This window comes from Manis javanica, chromosome 2 (genome assembly GCF_040802235.1).
Source record: "Manis javanica isolate MJ-LG chromosome 2, MJ_LKY, whole genome shotgun sequence".
Taxonomy (NCBI): domain Eukaryota; kingdom Metazoa; phylum Chordata; class Mammalia; order Pholidota; family Manidae; genus Manis; species Manis javanica.
The window spans coordinates 212,631,973-212,648,796 of record NC_133157.1 but is presented as its reverse complement, the minus strand read 5'-3'; the positions used below and the strand labels follow the sequence as shown (position 1 = coordinate 212,648,796).

The following is a 16,824-nucleotide window of genomic DNA, read 5'->3' as shown; positions in this document are numbered from 1 at the left end:
ATTACTGAAATATAATTTCCTGCACATATTCATTTCCATCAAAGGCAACCATAGTGAGACTAATCTGTTTGCAAACTAAGTCTAGTTTAAATGAACTTGGTCTGACTATATAAATGCAGCAAGAATAGTGATTGACTGAATAGACTCTTGTAAATCTGCTTTGCTGGAACTTTTCATGAGGAATAATCTCAGATTGGACTTTTCAGGTCCCTAGGAAGCCAAGCTGTGGACTTGGTTAACTGTGTCCTGGTACAAGGAGAGCAGATGGTCATTGAATTTATGTAAATACACATATTGTTAACTTTTGTTAACAGTTTCTAAATTACTGTTACTAAGTCACTGTAAGTTATTGGACAGCTTAAAAGAGAAGAGAAAAAGAGGTCCTCTAAATCTAGAAAACAAAAGATTAAAGAACCAGCAGTGTTTTAAATGAAGTCATAAAAGTCATAATCATCTTCCTTAGTTCATTTAGTCTTTTGTAAGTAATTCTTGTTGATATTGATCTTTTGTTAGCAGTTTTACGAGTTCATCAGTTTTCCATTAGAGCTTTAGAAATTCTTACACAGTTCAGTGTTATGATCATAAAGTTCTCAGCAACCTGTATACTAGAGTGTTTGTCAGGGTCATTTCCGTGAATCTCCTCGAAGATGAAGCACTTTTGCAGGCACATTTTTGCAAAAGCATTGAAGTAAAACAATAACTCTCTGAAAATAATAAAAGGCTTAAAAACTGACAATTGTTAAAGATTAGATGAAACTCAATATGATCCATTCGACAAGGAATTTAGTTTTTTCTGTAATTTACCATACTTTAAGGTAATAGCTGGAATTATGACTGATAACACTGTATCATGACACATCAACTTCCCAGGAACTTCATATAATTTCTGAACATTTAGGTTAATAATTTCTATAAAAATACTTCCTAAAAAAGTTTAGCATCACTTCTTACTTGATAGTGGTTCCCATAAAATTTAACTTAAACAAAAAATGACATAGTTGTAAAAGAAAACTTAGCTTTTTTAATAGAGAAGACTCACTTTTCTTAAGTCATCAAAGACCTGATAAAAACAAAGCAGAATCTTTATTTCTAATCAGATAACATTAAGGAAGAAAAACATTTGTTTACAATTTCTTATAAAGAGCAACAAATAATCTAAGAAAACTTTCCTCTTAATGGAGAGAAACCTAGTTCAAATTTTGCACTGTATACTTTGGTATTAAAAGTCTTCCTTTTTATTCTTTTTAACTTAAATAAATCCATTCTAATCTGAGTCAGCTTGACCTCACATAAAATTCTTTTCCTAAGTTTCCTTTTCCACAAACCTCCTATGACTTTCTATTCCATTTAGGTTTTGTCCTGGATTTTCCCTGTCTTGTTCTGAAACAATCATTTTACTTTAGGACAAACTGCTTTCTTTTTTCTCCCTTACCAAAATCACTATTCCTAATACTTCCTTTTAGCAAAAACACACATCCTACATTTCATGTATAGCCATTTTTTTCTTTCATCTTTATTATTTCTAGTAGTTTTGTTAAAAAACCAAAACCAAGAACAACCTTTTTATTTTTTTGCTGACAATTTCATCTTTATTAGTTCAAAGGTTATTTTCTCAGTTTCATAAAGTTGCAAAGCTTATCTAGAAAAGAAATGATTCAAGACAGTTGTTACAGAATAGATTTACTCTTAAAAGATAACATAATTGCTTATACATTATTAAATGAATATGAGCTCCTTCTATATAATATCATAAAAACAAACCATTCACCTTAGGAAGTTACAGTATGAGATTCAGTCACGTCTATCGGTTCACCCTGACTTTGCTCTGCTAGGCTGGGAATGACAGAACAGGCAGGAGCAACAGGGTCCCAGCATTATTGCTGAAGAGGGTTGCTCTAAATTGAGCAGGCAGAATAAAGATTTGAATGACAGGACATCTTCTAAACTGATGGCAGAGCTATAAATATCTGAGAAGCTGCCACCAGAATTCCCAGCCTTGCAAGTAGTTATAAAAAATGGGGAAGTTGTTTGAAACAAAGATTGCTGCCTGGCTGCAAATCTGAAAAGACAAAGTAACAAAGTATGGGCCTATCAAAGAGTGATTACAGCCCGGCCTCGAGGAATTATCAGCATGTGTACAGGACAAAACGGGTGGTTATTCTTGGACTGGCCTTTTCAGCTGATTGCCCAGACCCTTTGTTACACAATTTGTTGTAGTATTTGAGCAGTACACAGTAAGAAATACAGTGTATGTTATGGCCCAACATATACTTATATATGTAAAACCATGTAACTGAAATAAAAGTTTAATAAACCAACAGATATTTCCTATTTACAATATATACCATGCATGCACTCTCTTTAGCACTTTATGAAATCATTCTTTTTTATTTATATATAGATAACAAAGAAATCCATAATAAATCCATCTATAAATTTTAGATCAAATTGAAGATACAAATGGGTAATAACCCATTTATCTATATAGATCAGTATAGATAATTTGTATATTTTCTATTTAAATAAAAGTTAATCATAACTTGACAATGGTCTGTGGCCACAGTTTGAAAAGCAGGAAGTTAAAGTGCGCCCATCCACAGTGGGTGAAAGTGCACATGAGGCTCCTCGGCCTCTCACCTTCCCAAGGGATGCCTGCTGCTCTGCTGAATTCTCAGCACCAATGCACACAGTTGGCTCAGAGTTAACTTTCACTTATGAGTCTAAGAGTTCTGACACTTCTCTTTGGTTTATTTTGTATTCTCAGCAATTCTTCCAGTTTTTTAAGCTATCTGTTGCTTTCCAGTGAAAGCTAGGAAGCAGGCAATTGTGAGCTGTCATAGACTAGCATCCTGTAATAGATGGACAAACTTATAAATACATTTCAAAAATTTTAGAAGTATATTCTTCCTCATAATACTTTTTTTTCCATTGGCATAAAACATTTCATTAATAGACTCAAATATTTTTTATGTCTGTAAAAAAGTGACAAAAGTAGTTAAACTTATGTTTAGCATTTAATGTTTATATTAATGATTCAGCTATTCAATGACTATCCATTACTTAGTATAACTTTGTATAAACTTTTATCTTATTTTCATTTACTTAAATTACTTATTTTTAACAAATGTGCTAGGATTAGACATTAAATAATTTAACCATCATCTTATTTTTCTTGCTGACAAATTCTGAAGACAGACTTGCTTTCATTAAACCAACAAATTTAAACTAGTTTTTATTTTCCAAAGAGTATCCTGGATCATGTGAACTTGAAAAACATTTGAGTTAGTTTCCACATTTCTGAGAGTATACCTGATTTATATAAACACAATTTTCTTTAAGCCAATTAAATAGAGCTCTTTATAAATTAATTTTGGCATTAACATTAGAGATGTAGAAAAATATCACGTATCTATTACATATATACATAGACTCAAACAAAGATTGTATTGTACTGTTTTTGTTTAAAAAATTTAGCCATGTCTCAAGTATAGGAATTAAGAGAATAATTGGATTCAAATTGTGTTTCTGGCAGATGGACTAGCTAAGGTTACCGGCTCAGACGGCCAAAGTTTTGCGGAAGATTTTTCATTTGCATGCTGTGAGGATCCTATTAGAACTGTTTTTAGGTCATTTTGGTTTTTAAAATTTTCTGCATACCAATCAAAAAATGCACTCCATTGTCTCTGAGAGGTTTGGGATCCTTTGTTTTAGGGGTGCCCCTAAAGGTCAACTTATCTAAAACAGAGTTTCCTCAGAATGACCAATACAAGTTCTTATTATTTTTAAAGTTCGCCAAATTTTTCCAGAAAGGCGTAAGATCCTGGTTCAAGGACCAGATTGCTTTGAGAGTCCCTAAAATTTTTATGACTTGCCCTGTTTTCCTCTATCTGGTCTAAAACACTGAGAGTTAAGTGTTTTCTCTCCTTTTGAGCAGGATGGTCACTTATCAAAAAGCTTCAACAAATAGAAACCAAAACCAGAAATCAAAACAGAAACAGAAAAACAAGTGTGCACAGTGAAGTTGGAGAACTCGGATCCAGGTGAAGGGCCCCCCCCAGTAAGATGGCAAACTCCGGCTTCTCTTCGGGGGTCCTCGGTTCCCACCGGCGCCACCTGAAGCCTAATCACCTCTCGCCCCCCTCCCAATCCCAGCACCTAGCCAACAGCCACCAGCCCCGTAGAAGTAACACCACAATCACCCCATGCCCCTTCCTATATAACCCAGCACCTTTCCCTAATAAAGCGGAATTCTTCGGTGAATTGCTGCTGTGTGTCGCTCCTTTCCTTTCATTGGTGCCGAAACCCAGAAGATGGGACACCCCAACTGGGCCCCGTCTTCCCCCCGACACCAGCAGCAGCTTGCCCTCATCCTCTTTTTCCAGCGCTGGCTCATCACACTCACCACTCCTCTCTGGCCTTTAGGTAAGTTTTCCCCCCGGAGTGGGCCACTCTTCCCTGAGCTATCGCAGTGCCATTGACCATGATCGTCCAGCAAGGCCCTGACGCTCAGGGATGAGGAGGGAACTCTCCCTGCCTCAGGCCTTCACGGCTGCGGCCGACCCTCAGGCCCCTCCTCCGACAGCCATAAATCAACGCCTCCGGCCTTCACAGCTGCAGTAGACCCTCAGGCCCCCTCCAACAGCCATAAACGAGGTGACTCCTTTGCAGATGAGAACGCTCCCTTTTCCCCCCACCTCCTTCTTCTGTTCTGTCCGCCGAAATCTGTTCTGTCTGCTGAAAATTTCTATCACTAGGTACCTCGTGACTCCGGCAAACTGCCTTCTTACGAAAGTCTGGGTGACGACCCACACTTCCTAAGAAATTCCGACTCGTATATGAGTTTCCGCAGACCACCAAGGATCATCGGGGACGCCCTTTGTCTCCTTGCGGTCTGCTCCCAGTCCGAGGATCTCCGTTTGTCTTCCCCTGTCTGTCTCCTTCTCTGTCCTTTAGCCATGGGAGCCTCCTCATCCCTCCCTGAAAGTTCACCTCTTGAATGCCTGCTTAAGCATCTGGCTACCCTCTCCCTGACGCCTGATATAAAACCAAAACTTCTCTGTAAATACTGCTCCCAAGATTGGCTGACATATCCCCAGATGATAACAACCAATGGCTCGCAGGGGGAACTCTTGATCCTAACATCACTCGTAATCTCTTTAACTACTGCCAGCGCCTGAAAAAATGGAAGGATATTCCCTATATTGAAGCTTTCCACCTCCTCCTCCCACCGACCACTCCCAAGTTCTCCTAGCCTGCAAGCCACCGCCCCCGCAGAAGCCTCCCGTTCACTCCCTTCCCCTTCTTCTCCTACAACAGCCCTTCTCCCTTCCTCCCCACCATCTCCTCCCCCATCTCACCTCCTCCGCCTTCCTCCCCGCAGATTAAGGCTGAGCCTTTCAGGCCCCCCTTTAACTAGGTCCCAGGGGCCTCCTCCGTCTTTGCCCTCATCACCTGTTTCTCCCCTGTTAGGGACCACCTTTGTCTTCTCACATGTTTGTAGGAAGAATGGGAAAGCACCTTCCCCCATGTCTGAATGCAGCATGGGAAAGCACAAGCTAGAGAACAACCAGTGCAGTCCTTAGAAGTTATCTGTCCACAAAAACATATTTTGTCCTTGAAGATGAGCCAAGACTCCTCACTCTGAAAATAGGGAGACCTTGAAGATCTGTAGAAACACTGCCCCTGCTTCTACTACGTCCTTCCCCCACTTGCCGAGGTGGCAGGAATGGAGAACAAAGAACATTCTGTTTACACATTCCATAAGCAATTAACTGGAACCCTGCTGTAGCTCAGTTAGTAGAGCATGGGACTCTTAACCTCAGAGTTATGAGTTCAAGCCCATCTAGAACTGCAGAGGCAAGCAGCTGGGCTGCTAGCTGGTGACACGTGGGTCTGATTCTATCTTTCTTTATTTTCTTTGCCCTCTGTCCACACTTCAGGACCTGCTCGACTAGGTGTGGCTAGACCACGTCACTCCCCCACAGACTGAGCGAGAACCCTTCAGTCCCCCTCAGACTCAGTCCTGAGAGCCTCCCAAAATTATCACACCCCTCCAGGAGGTAGCAGGATCCGAAGGCATCGTGCGCGTTCACGTCCCTTTCTCCTTAGGAGATTTAGCCCAACTAGAGAAATGCCTAGGTTCCTTTTCCACTGATCCCACGACATACATCAGGGAGTTTCAATGGACCCTCCAGTCTTACAGCCTCACGCATCATGACATTTTCATGCTCCTGGCCAATACTCTCCTCCCTGAAGAGCGTAGACGAGTTTGGGACTTCGCCCCAATGCACGCTACCAAAACCCACAGGACTGACCCCACCTATCCCCCTGGCCCCACTGCTGTCCCCGAACAAGACCCACACTGGGATTATAACACCGCCGTAGGTCTCCGCTCTCGAGATATTTTTTGCCTCCTGCTTAATAGCAGGTCTGAAAAAGGCAGCTCGTAAAGTAGTCAATTTTCAAAAGCTCCAAGACATAATTCAAAAGAGAGACGAAACTCCCTCCGAGTTCTTAGACAGAGTCACTCAAGCCCTATTACAGTATACCAGCCTAGACCCAGAAACACCTGAAGGAAAACATGTCCTTATGACATACTTCCTAGCTCAAAGCTACCCCGACATTAAAGCTAAACTCAAAAAGTTAGAACAGGGCCCCGCTACCCCACAGACTGAGATCCTAACAGTGGCCTTTAAAGTCTTCCATAACTGGGAGGAGGAGAAAGAACACCGTAAACAAAAGGCTGATCAGGCCAATTTCCAAATGTTGGCCCAGCTGATAAAACCACAACCTGGGTACCCCTCTACAAACAAGCCCCCCCAGGAGCTTGTTTCAAGTGCGGAAAAGAGGAACATTGGTCAAGGGTGTGCCCCTCCCCCAGATCTCCTACCACCCCATGCCCCAGATGCCACAAAAAGGGCCACTGGGGGTCTGATTGCCCAACCACCCGAAGGGGAGGCTGGACGAACAACCCCCATCCTAAGCCCGCTGTAGTGGGGCTGGCAGAAGAAGATTGACAGGGCCTGGGGGCTTCTCACCCAACCATTTCCATCATCAAACAGGAGCCCAGGGTTACTTTAACAGTAGACAGTCGCCCCATCTCCTTCCTCCTAGAAACAGGAACTACCTTCTCAGTCTTGCGAGAATACTGGGGCCCTACCACGCCAGCCATTACTCCTATAGTCGGGGTAGGAGGTAAACAGATTTTCCCATTAAACCCCCCCCTTTTATGCACAATCCAAGACAATCCCATACCTTTCTCCCACTCCTTCCTGGTTATGCCCCAGTGTCCCATCCCTTTACTAGGACGGGATATCCTTTCCCTCCTCCATGTTTCCATAACTATATCCACTCCCACAGCCCCCAGTACTCCCTTTCTGATGGCCCTCATAGCCAACAAGCCCCCTTTACCCAATGAAAGCTCCGGTTCTGCCCTCATACACCCTGTAAATCCCAAAGTTTGGGACATTACAAGCCCCTCTGTGGCTCTATGTCCTCCTGCCTCTATCAGATTATGTGACCCCTCTCAGTATATCTGTCAGGCCCAATACCCCCTAACCACTTCAGTCCTCGTAGGCCTCCAACCCATCATTCAAGATCTCTTGAACAAAAATTACCTCAGACCAACTCACTCCCCATTTAATACCCCCATATTAGCTGTTAAAAAAACCAACAGATCTTTCCGCCTTGTCCAAGAGCTTTGCCTCATCAACATGGCCATTGTCCCTATCCATCCCGTAGTTCCAAATCCATACACCCTTTTATCGCAGATCCCTGCCTCAGCCTCCCACTTCTCAGTCCTAGATCTCAAGGACGCATTTTTTTCTATCCCTCTAGACCCCTCCTCCCAAGATTTCTTTGCCTTCACCTGGATGGACCCATACACAAAACAGTCTGAACAACTCACTTAGACAGTTTTGCCACAAGGCTTCCAAGATAGTCCCCATATTTTTAGACAGGTCCTAGCTCAAGACCTCAAACAGTTTCATCATGATCACTCCGAGTTCACCTTACTACAATATGTAGACGATCTTCTACTCTGCAGTCCCTCGTGAGAACAGTCTCAACTTGACACTGCCTCCCTACTTAACCTTCTAGCTTCCAGAACTTACCGAGTATCCCCCGTCAAAGCTCAAATCTCTTCCCCGCCTGTCACTTACCTCAGATTCCTTCTATCTCAACAATGAAAGTCCATTACCTTAGACAGAAAATGACTCCTCTCTGACCTGCCCATTCCCAAAACCAAGACAGAAATCCTTTCCTTTCTAGGCCTGGCTAGATATTTTAGAGTGTAGATCCCTAACTTCTCCCTGTTGGCAAGACCCCTATACGACCTCAGCAAAGGCCCCCCTAAAGAACCATGATCATCCTCACCCCAACACTCCTTCATTAAGCTCTGTCAAGCCCTTGTGGAAGCCCCAGCTCTTCATCTTCCTGATTTGTCGAAGCCCTTCTCATTATACATTCATGAGAGGTCCAGTCAAGCTCTAGGAGTCCTAGGCCAATATTATGGCCCATCCTTTGCCCCAGTAGCTTATCTCTCCAAGCAATTAGATCCCACAGTTCAGGGATGGGACCCCTGCCTATGGGCATTAGCCGCTGGACAGCTCTTGCAGAAGGAAGCTCATAAACTAACATTCAGGGTGCCCCTTACCATTCTGTCCCCACATCACCTAAAAGATCTCTTAACCTACAAAAGTTTACAGACTCTCCCTCCCTCCAGACTCCTGACCTTACTGTCCTCTTTCCTCCAAAATCCCGTTCACCCCCTTTGCCATCCATACCCGAATCATGACTTTTTCCTCCTTTACTGCTCTCTCGCTTTTTTTCCTCATTCCTATTGTCTTCCCCACCACCCCAGCCTCCTTTGTATGGTGATTCAAAGTCAGACACACTTACACACAGCATCAAACAAAAGTTACTGCCCTCATTGCCACACCAGACTGCCCTCTGAAAAGCTGCTCTGAGCCTTTATACCTCCACTTTCTTCCCTCCACCGAAGTGTTCACTAGCAGCTACCCTTATTCTCCCTACCTCTGCTTCCTCTATGAACAAAGACAAGCCTATTGCAGGCGATGGCCAGACACCTACAGGAGATGTCCCTACTGGTCTTGCGCCATTCACTACATGAGTAACTTCCAGTACCCACAGTATTACTCCTCCAACCGTTTCATGAAATATCCCAACAGCTCATTCTCCTTATCAACCCCAGATCCCTGGGACTCTTGATGGGCTGCCGGAGTCACAGCCTCAGTTTACTATGGGGGTCCTCGACCCCCCACGGTACCCTTCATATCTCTCGATAGTATGTTCCCTCTCACTCCCAGATCTCTCAAGTTGCATCATATATCAGACATTCTGAAAAAGTCATTATCCAAACTCTTGACGGCGCCTCTTCATCTTCTTATCCCCGCCCCTCTTCCCATTTCTCCTATTCTTTGTTACAGCTCATTCAGGACACCACCATCTTTCTCAACCACACCCTTAAAACCGCCAATTGTTTCTTGTGTGCATCACTACAACGCCCACTGCTGGCTGCCCTGCCCCTTAATATTTCCAACTACTCCTTCCATGCAGAAAGACAACCCCTCTGCCCCCTGGCAGACATACCCCTATGGGAACCAGAATACGCAGATAATCTCACCATCCACCACTGTGTAGGCCCGACTCCACCCCCCTCCAGCGCACTTCACTGCCTCCCAACTCCAGCACACCCTGCATTCTCGTCACCTTAATCCCACAGCTTACACTTTACAGCATGGCAGAATTTCTTGAGCTCCAACCTCCCTTGCCCTCACACACAAAAAGGGCTGCTTTCCTTCCCGTCATGGTCAGTATCTCTTTGATCACCTCAGCCATTGGGGCAGGGTTTTCGGGAGGAGCCTTGGGTCACTCTCTATGGGCAGTTAGAGATCTCGACACCAAACTTGAGGGAGCCCTGACATCCACTGCCGATTCCCTAGCCTCTCTCCAAAGACAGGTCACTTCGCTAGCTAAGGTCACCCTTCAAAACCGGCGGGCCCTAGATCTGCTTACAGCTGAGAAGGGCAGCACCTGCGTCTTCCTCCGGGAAGAGTGCTGCTATTACATCAATGAATCCGGCATTGTAGAAACTGACATCACCAAACTCACTGACCTTGCCTCCAGCCTCCACTCTGCTTCCAATTCCAACCCATTCTCTTCAATACTAACAAACCCCCTCCTCACCTGGCTCTGGCCCATTGCAGGCCCCATAATAATCATTCTTCTCGCCTGTCTCTTCTTACCCTGTATAATAAAGTTAATCAAATCCCAAGTTGGAAAAATCTCTAATCAAGCTTTCAACCAGCTTTTACTCAGGAACTACCAGCTTCTGGCCACAGAAGATCCCTCACCCTCACATGACCTCCTCACCACATGCTGAGATGGACCCCTCTCTCTACTGGAAACTGTTCCTGGAAACAATGGCCACAGACGCCTGGCTCCTGACACCCATATCCTTTTGGCACCATTGGAATCAACAGGTCCTCAACCTATAGTTACAGGGAACCTTCATTGATTTCCAAACCTGAAGAAGTCCACATCTACTCATCCTTAGTGTGGGGAGTCCTATCAACCCTTTCCTCCCAATCCTCAAGCCCTCACTCCCTTCTCCACCCCTGTTCAGCAGGAAGCAGCCAGAGAGAAAGCAACGTCCACAACCCCATAGAGGAGAAAGGGGGGAATGAAGGGCCCCCACCAGTAAGATGGCAAACTTCCAGCTTCTCTTCGGGGTCCTCGGTTCCTGCCGGCGCCACCTGAAGCCCAATCACCTCTCGCCCTCCTCCCAATCCCAGCACCTAGCCAACAGCCACCAGCCCCGTAGAAGTAACACCACAATTACCCCATGCCCCTTCCTATATAACCCAGCACCTTTCCTTAATAAAGCGGAATTCTCCGGTGAATTGCTGCTGTGTGTCGCTCCTTTCCTTTCACCAGGAGCGACTTACCCTCAAAATGCAGGGTCAGCAAGAAGGCAGTGAGCTCAATGGGCTCTCTGGGTACCAAGCACCTGATTGCTTTTCTTGGGGGTCTTCTTTGGAGCCCATTTCTGGTCCCATGAAACACCAAAGATTCAAAATAGCCAAAATAAAACCAATGAATCACTGATGTAGTAATCAATAAAAATTTATTATCCATATACCAAAAAGACAGTTTGTAAACTGGGAGCACTCAAACCCGAATATGGAATGAGGCTTAAGAGTGTATTGTTATAAAATAGCTTATATAGAAAGCAATGAGTGTTTATTCTTCACAATGATTGGTTACAATATAACAGTTTTCAGTTGTTACCTCATGTCAACCTTGAGAAATGGTCCAAATTTAGTTGATCATTTCCAGAGAGCAAAACATGATCCAGGTCAAGTCAGCCTTACAAAATAAGCTAATGCAAGCTTTGTGTGACTAAACTGGTCATCTGCTTGGGGAATTTTCAAAGTTGGTTTCCGTTTGTTTCTGATATTAATGCTCTGTTAAGATGTTGTGTGATTTATTAGGTTAATTTGTATATATTAATGGTTTTTAGAATGGTATCTTATTTTCTACTACCTGTTCTAATTGCCTTTTGCTGAAATAAAGAAATTCTATTGATTTTTCTGTTAAGACTTGATGAACTCTCATTCTAATGTTTTGTTGAGTACAATGTAAATTATTATATTCTGTCTATATAGAGTTTTACATTTCTTCATTTTTCAACGTTCTCCATTAAGTATTGATGTTTACTTAATAACTTCAGAATATAGTCTTTATTATGTTAAGAGAGTCCCTTTCTAATTTGTTTTGTGATAGCTTTTGTCATAAATCGGTGCTACATTTCGTCTATGTGTTTCTGAGGTCATCTTTCCTCTTGTCCATTCATATGTTAAATTATACTACATATTTTATTATAATTCATCATATTCTTCTAATTGAGTACAACGTTATTTATATTAGCTTCAAGCATACAATATAGTGATTTGACACATTTGTATATATTGCAAATGATCATTGCAATCCAGTCTAGTTACCATCTGTCACCATACAAAGTTAATATAATGTTATTGACTATATTCCCCATGTTGTACATTACATCCCCATAACTTATTTATTTTATGATTGGAAGTTTTACTCCTTGATCCCCTTCACCCATTTCACCCTCTCCAATCCCCTCCCTTCTGGTACCACCATTATGTTTTCTGTTTCTGTGAATCTAAATTTTGTTTTGTTTCTTTGTTTTTTATTAGATTCCACATTTAATGAAATTATGCAGTATTTGTCTCTCTTTGACTTGTTTCACTTAGCATAATACTCTCAAGGTCAATACATGTTGTCACAAATGGCAAGATCTCATTCTTTTTTGGCTAAGTAGTATTCCATTATACACACACACACACATATCTCACATTTTCTTTATCCACTTACTTATTGAAATACACTCACATTGTTTCCATATTTAATATATTGTAAGTAATTCTGCAGTGAACATAGGGGTGCATATATCTTTTCAAATTAGTGTTTTCATTTTCTCCAGATAGATACCCCTGTAGTAGAATTGCTAGATTATATGGTGGTTCTATTTTAAATTTTTGAGGAACCACTATATTTTCCATAGTGGCTGTGCCAATTTATATTTCCACTAATAGTGCATGAGGGTTTCCCTTTCTTCACATCTTTGTTATTTCTTGTCCTTTTAGTAATAGCAATTCTGACAGGTGTGAGGTGATATTTCATTGTGGTTTTGATTTGCATTTTTCTGTTGATTAGTGATGTTGAGCATCTTTTCATGTGCCTGTTGCCATCTATATGTCTTCTTTGGAAAAATGTCTATTCATATCTTCTGCCCAACTTTTAATTGAATCATTTGTTTTGTTTTTTTGCTACTGAACTGTAGGAGTTTTATATATTTTGGCTATTAACCCCTTATGGAATATATGATTTATAAATACTTTTCCTTTTCAGTAGGTTAACTTTTCATTTTGCTGTTGGTTTCCTTTACTGTGCAGAAGCTTTTTAGTTTGATATAATCCTATTTGTTTATTTTTGCTTTTATTCCCATTGCCTTTGGAGTCAGATCCAAAAAGAACAATGTCAGATGGAGCCAATATCGATGACCAACAGAAATCGCTAAGACCAGTGTCAAGGAGCTTACTGCCTATGTTTTCTTCTAGGGGCTTTATGTTTCAGATCTTACATTCAAGTCTTTATCCATTTTGAGTTGATTTTGTACATGGTGTAAGACAGTCATCCAGTGTCATTCTTTTACATGTAGCTCTCCAGGTTTTTAGCACCGTTTATTGAAGAGCTTGTCCTTTCCCCATTGTTTATCCTTGCTTCTTCAGTTGTAAATTAATCAACCATTTATACATGGGCTTATTTCTGGGCTCTCTATTTTGTTCCTTTGAACTATGTGTCTGTTTTTATGTGAATGCCATACTGTTTGATTACTATAGAATTCAAATATAGCTTGAAATCAGGGAGCATGATGCCTTTTGATTTGTCCTTCTTTCTCAAGAGTGTTTTGTCTATTCAGGATCTTTTGGGGCTCCATATAAATTTAAGCATTATTTGTTCTAGTTCTGTGAAAATGCCAAGGAATTTTTATAGGGTTTGCATTGAATCTGTTGATTTCTTTGGGAAGTATAGACATTTTAACAATATTAATTCTCCCAATCCATGAACACAAATTCTTTCTCTTTATTTGTCTTCAATGTCTTTCATCAATGTCTTATAGTTTTCAGAGTACTTGTTAACTTTATTCCAAGGTATTTTACTCTTTTTGATGAGATTATAAATGGGATTGTTTTCTGGTAGATGGTTTCTCTTGTGGATAGTTTGTTATTGGTGTATAGAAGTGCAAGAAACTTTTGCATATTGATTTTATATCCTGTAATGTTAATGAATTCATTTATTCTAACAGTTTTTTTTGTGGAGCCATTGGAGTTTTTTGTATATAGTGTTATGTCATCTTAAAGTAATAATAGTTTTACTTTCTTCTTTCCAATTTGGATGCCTTTATTTTTCTTGCCTACTTGCTGTGGATAGGAATTCCAATACTATGTCAAATAAAATAGGAATAATGGGAATCCTTGTCTTTTTACTTACCTTAGAGAAAAAGTCTTTAGCTTTTCACCATTGAGTATGTATTAGCTGTGGGGTTGTCATATATGGCCTTTATTATGATGAGGTATATTTTCTCTTTTCCTGCTTTGTTGAGAATTTTTATCTTAAATGGATTTTGAATTTTGTGAAATGCTCTTCTGTGTCTATTAAGATGGTATGATTTTTATCCTTCACTTTGTTAATTAGGTATATCACATTGATTGGGTCTTGCAGGTGTTGAACCATCCTTGCATTCCTGGAAAAAATTCCATTTGAATCATGAGATTCACATATATCATACTATGTATAAAACAGCCTATTTTAAGTTGATAACTTAAATTTGAACACATCTCAAAACTCTACATTTATATTCCCCCTCTGTTTTATGCTTCTGACCTCATATTTTACATCTTTTTATTTAAGTATCCCTCAACTAAGTATTATAGTTTTAGTTAATTTTACTACTTTTGTCTTTTAACTTTCATAGTAGCTTTATAGGTGATTAATTCAGTTACTTTACTATATATTTATCTTTTCCAGTGAGATTTTTGCTTTTGTATGTTTTCTTGTTATAAAGTAGTGTCATTTCTTACCTGCTTAAAGGAGTCCCTTTAACATTTCTTGTAAGACCAGTTTAATAGTTATAAACTCCTTTAGCTTTTGTTTCACTGGAAAACTTTTCTTTCTCCTTCAATTCTGAATGATAACCTTGCTAGGTAGAGTATTCTTGGTTGTAAGTTTCTTCCTTTCAGCACTTTGAATATTCATGCCACTCCCTTCTGGATTGCAAAATTTCTGCTGAGAAATCTGGTAATAGCCTTATAGAGTTTTCCTTGTATGTAACAATTTGCTTTTCTCTTCCTGCTTTAAGATTCTCTATATTTAACTTTTGATATTTTAATTACAATGTGTCTTGGTGTGGAGCTCTTTGGGCACATCTTTTTTTGGGATTTTCTGGGCTTCCTGGATCTGGATGCCTGTTTCCTTCCCCATGTAGGGAAGTCTTCAGCCATTATATCTTCAAGTAAGCTTTAAGTCTCTTTCTCCCTATATCAGTCAGTATCCAGTCAGAAGATAGAAATCAGAGTAATCTTAATAGAAAATAGGATAAAAAGAGTTATTAAATAGTAATGAGGACTCTAAGAAATACAGATGTAGCATGTATATAGAAAACATACTTCTTTCTAGGACTGAGTATCCAAGGCAGAGTACCCAAGGAAGGAACAAATTGGAAAAGGATTCTCCTAATTCCACTTAAGGCTGAGATTAAGACTTTTCCAGAGAGGTTATGTTTCTCTAGACAGTGGAAAAGTTCTTGAGGTGCCATAGGCCTAAGTAGATAATGAGAAAACTGCCTACTGGGCTGTCAACAAACCTTGCAGGAATCTGCCCTCTGGGGTGCTGAAGGTGGAACTGGATGGGATGTTTTTCCCCTGGAGTTCTGCTGAAACCCAACAAGATGCCACCTACTGAGTTTCCTGGAAAACTCTATAGAAAGGGGACAGGAAGCTGTACATAGGGGTATTCTTAAAATTGCTAGGGGCTGGATGAGCTGCCAGCAGAACTCACCAGGAGTTCCTACCAGATCACCTGTGAGATTATTGGAAAGTCAGCTGGTGGGCCTTCAGAAATTGCCAACAAACCCCTGGGCAGGTAAATTGAACTACTGAACTCCCTGGGAAGCTGCTTGGGAGGGTGGTGGAACTCACTGTAATGCCACCATGCAGGCTCCATTGAAATTTGGTGGGGGAGCTGCATGATGCAGGACCCAGAACAGAAGAATAAACACAAAACAAGGGAGAGAGGTCCCTTCTTTCTGCAGTGTTTCTCCATAGCACTCACTGGCAAAGCTTAATGTTACAGCAAAGGAGAAATATTATGGAGTCCAGTTCAGTATCACAAAGTAGGACAATGAAGGGAGGATTTAAGCTGACAAACAATAAATTTCTAGCTGGTAGAAGGGCTTTATTTTTTGTTGTGAAGGAAAATAGGGGTAGAGAGAGATTTTTGATTACCATTTCCATTTTTGTTAATGTTTGGCTATTGACCATATTTAATTTAATTTGTTACAACATTGGCATTTAATCTTTTCCTAAAAATTTGTCTGTTACAGCGAGGCTGTGAACTTTATTGTTGAACAGTTTTCCAAATATTCCCTTCAAAGTAATATTTTTAAAATGATGTATTAAAAGTTCTGCTTGTATCTTTTATTCTTTGTATAGTCTGTGCTTACTTTTTTTGTGTATTTATTGCTACTGGTTTTCAAACTGGCCCCTATACACAGAAGGCAAGGAGAGACTAATGAAAGAGGCAGACCACTCCGGATGGGCAGATGGAAGGTTTAATAAGCAGGGAACTTACATATGAGGCTTGTTTTGGGTGGCTCTAAGACCAGTAGATTTCTGCACCCACCTGCCAGAATTTAAGATTTTAACAGTTTAATAAAGGCCTTAACTGGGTTCAGCCATGTACAGCAGTCAGATCATCTTAATACCTTATTCTCTCAAGTCTGCATCCTTGGGGGTGCAGCTCCACTGTAAGAGTGGTGGGAAGAATGTACATTCCAAGAATAAGGGAGAGGGTGAAGAACCTGTAATTGCCTGGGTCCAGCTCACGTGGGTCAGCCAGTGGTCACATCCTCGTGGTGCCCATCTTCCAAAAGCTGCAGAGGTTATTAGTGATCACCAGAACAATGCATGTGCTTTCCCATGTTCCCAGCCTCATTACCAT

General features: G+C 41.0%; 1 protein-coding gene across 18 annotated transcripts in view; it reads left to right on the top strand.

The window, feature by feature from the left end:
* Positions 1 to 16,824, top strand: part of LRATD2 (LRAT domain containing 2) — a 305,269-nt gene that overhangs the window by 185,682 nt on the left and 102,763 nt on the right. Inside the window, exon 6 of one of the 18 annotated variants that reach the window (XR_012128513.1) lies at positions 3,935 to 4,227. The exons of the other annotated variants lie outside the window; for them this stretch is intronic. The gene's annotated coding sequence lies outside the window, so the exon portion shown is untranslated. Of the gene's footprint in view, positions 1 to 3,934; positions 4,228 to 16,824 lie in introns of those variants that run through there. 18 annotated transcript variants of the gene reach the window in all.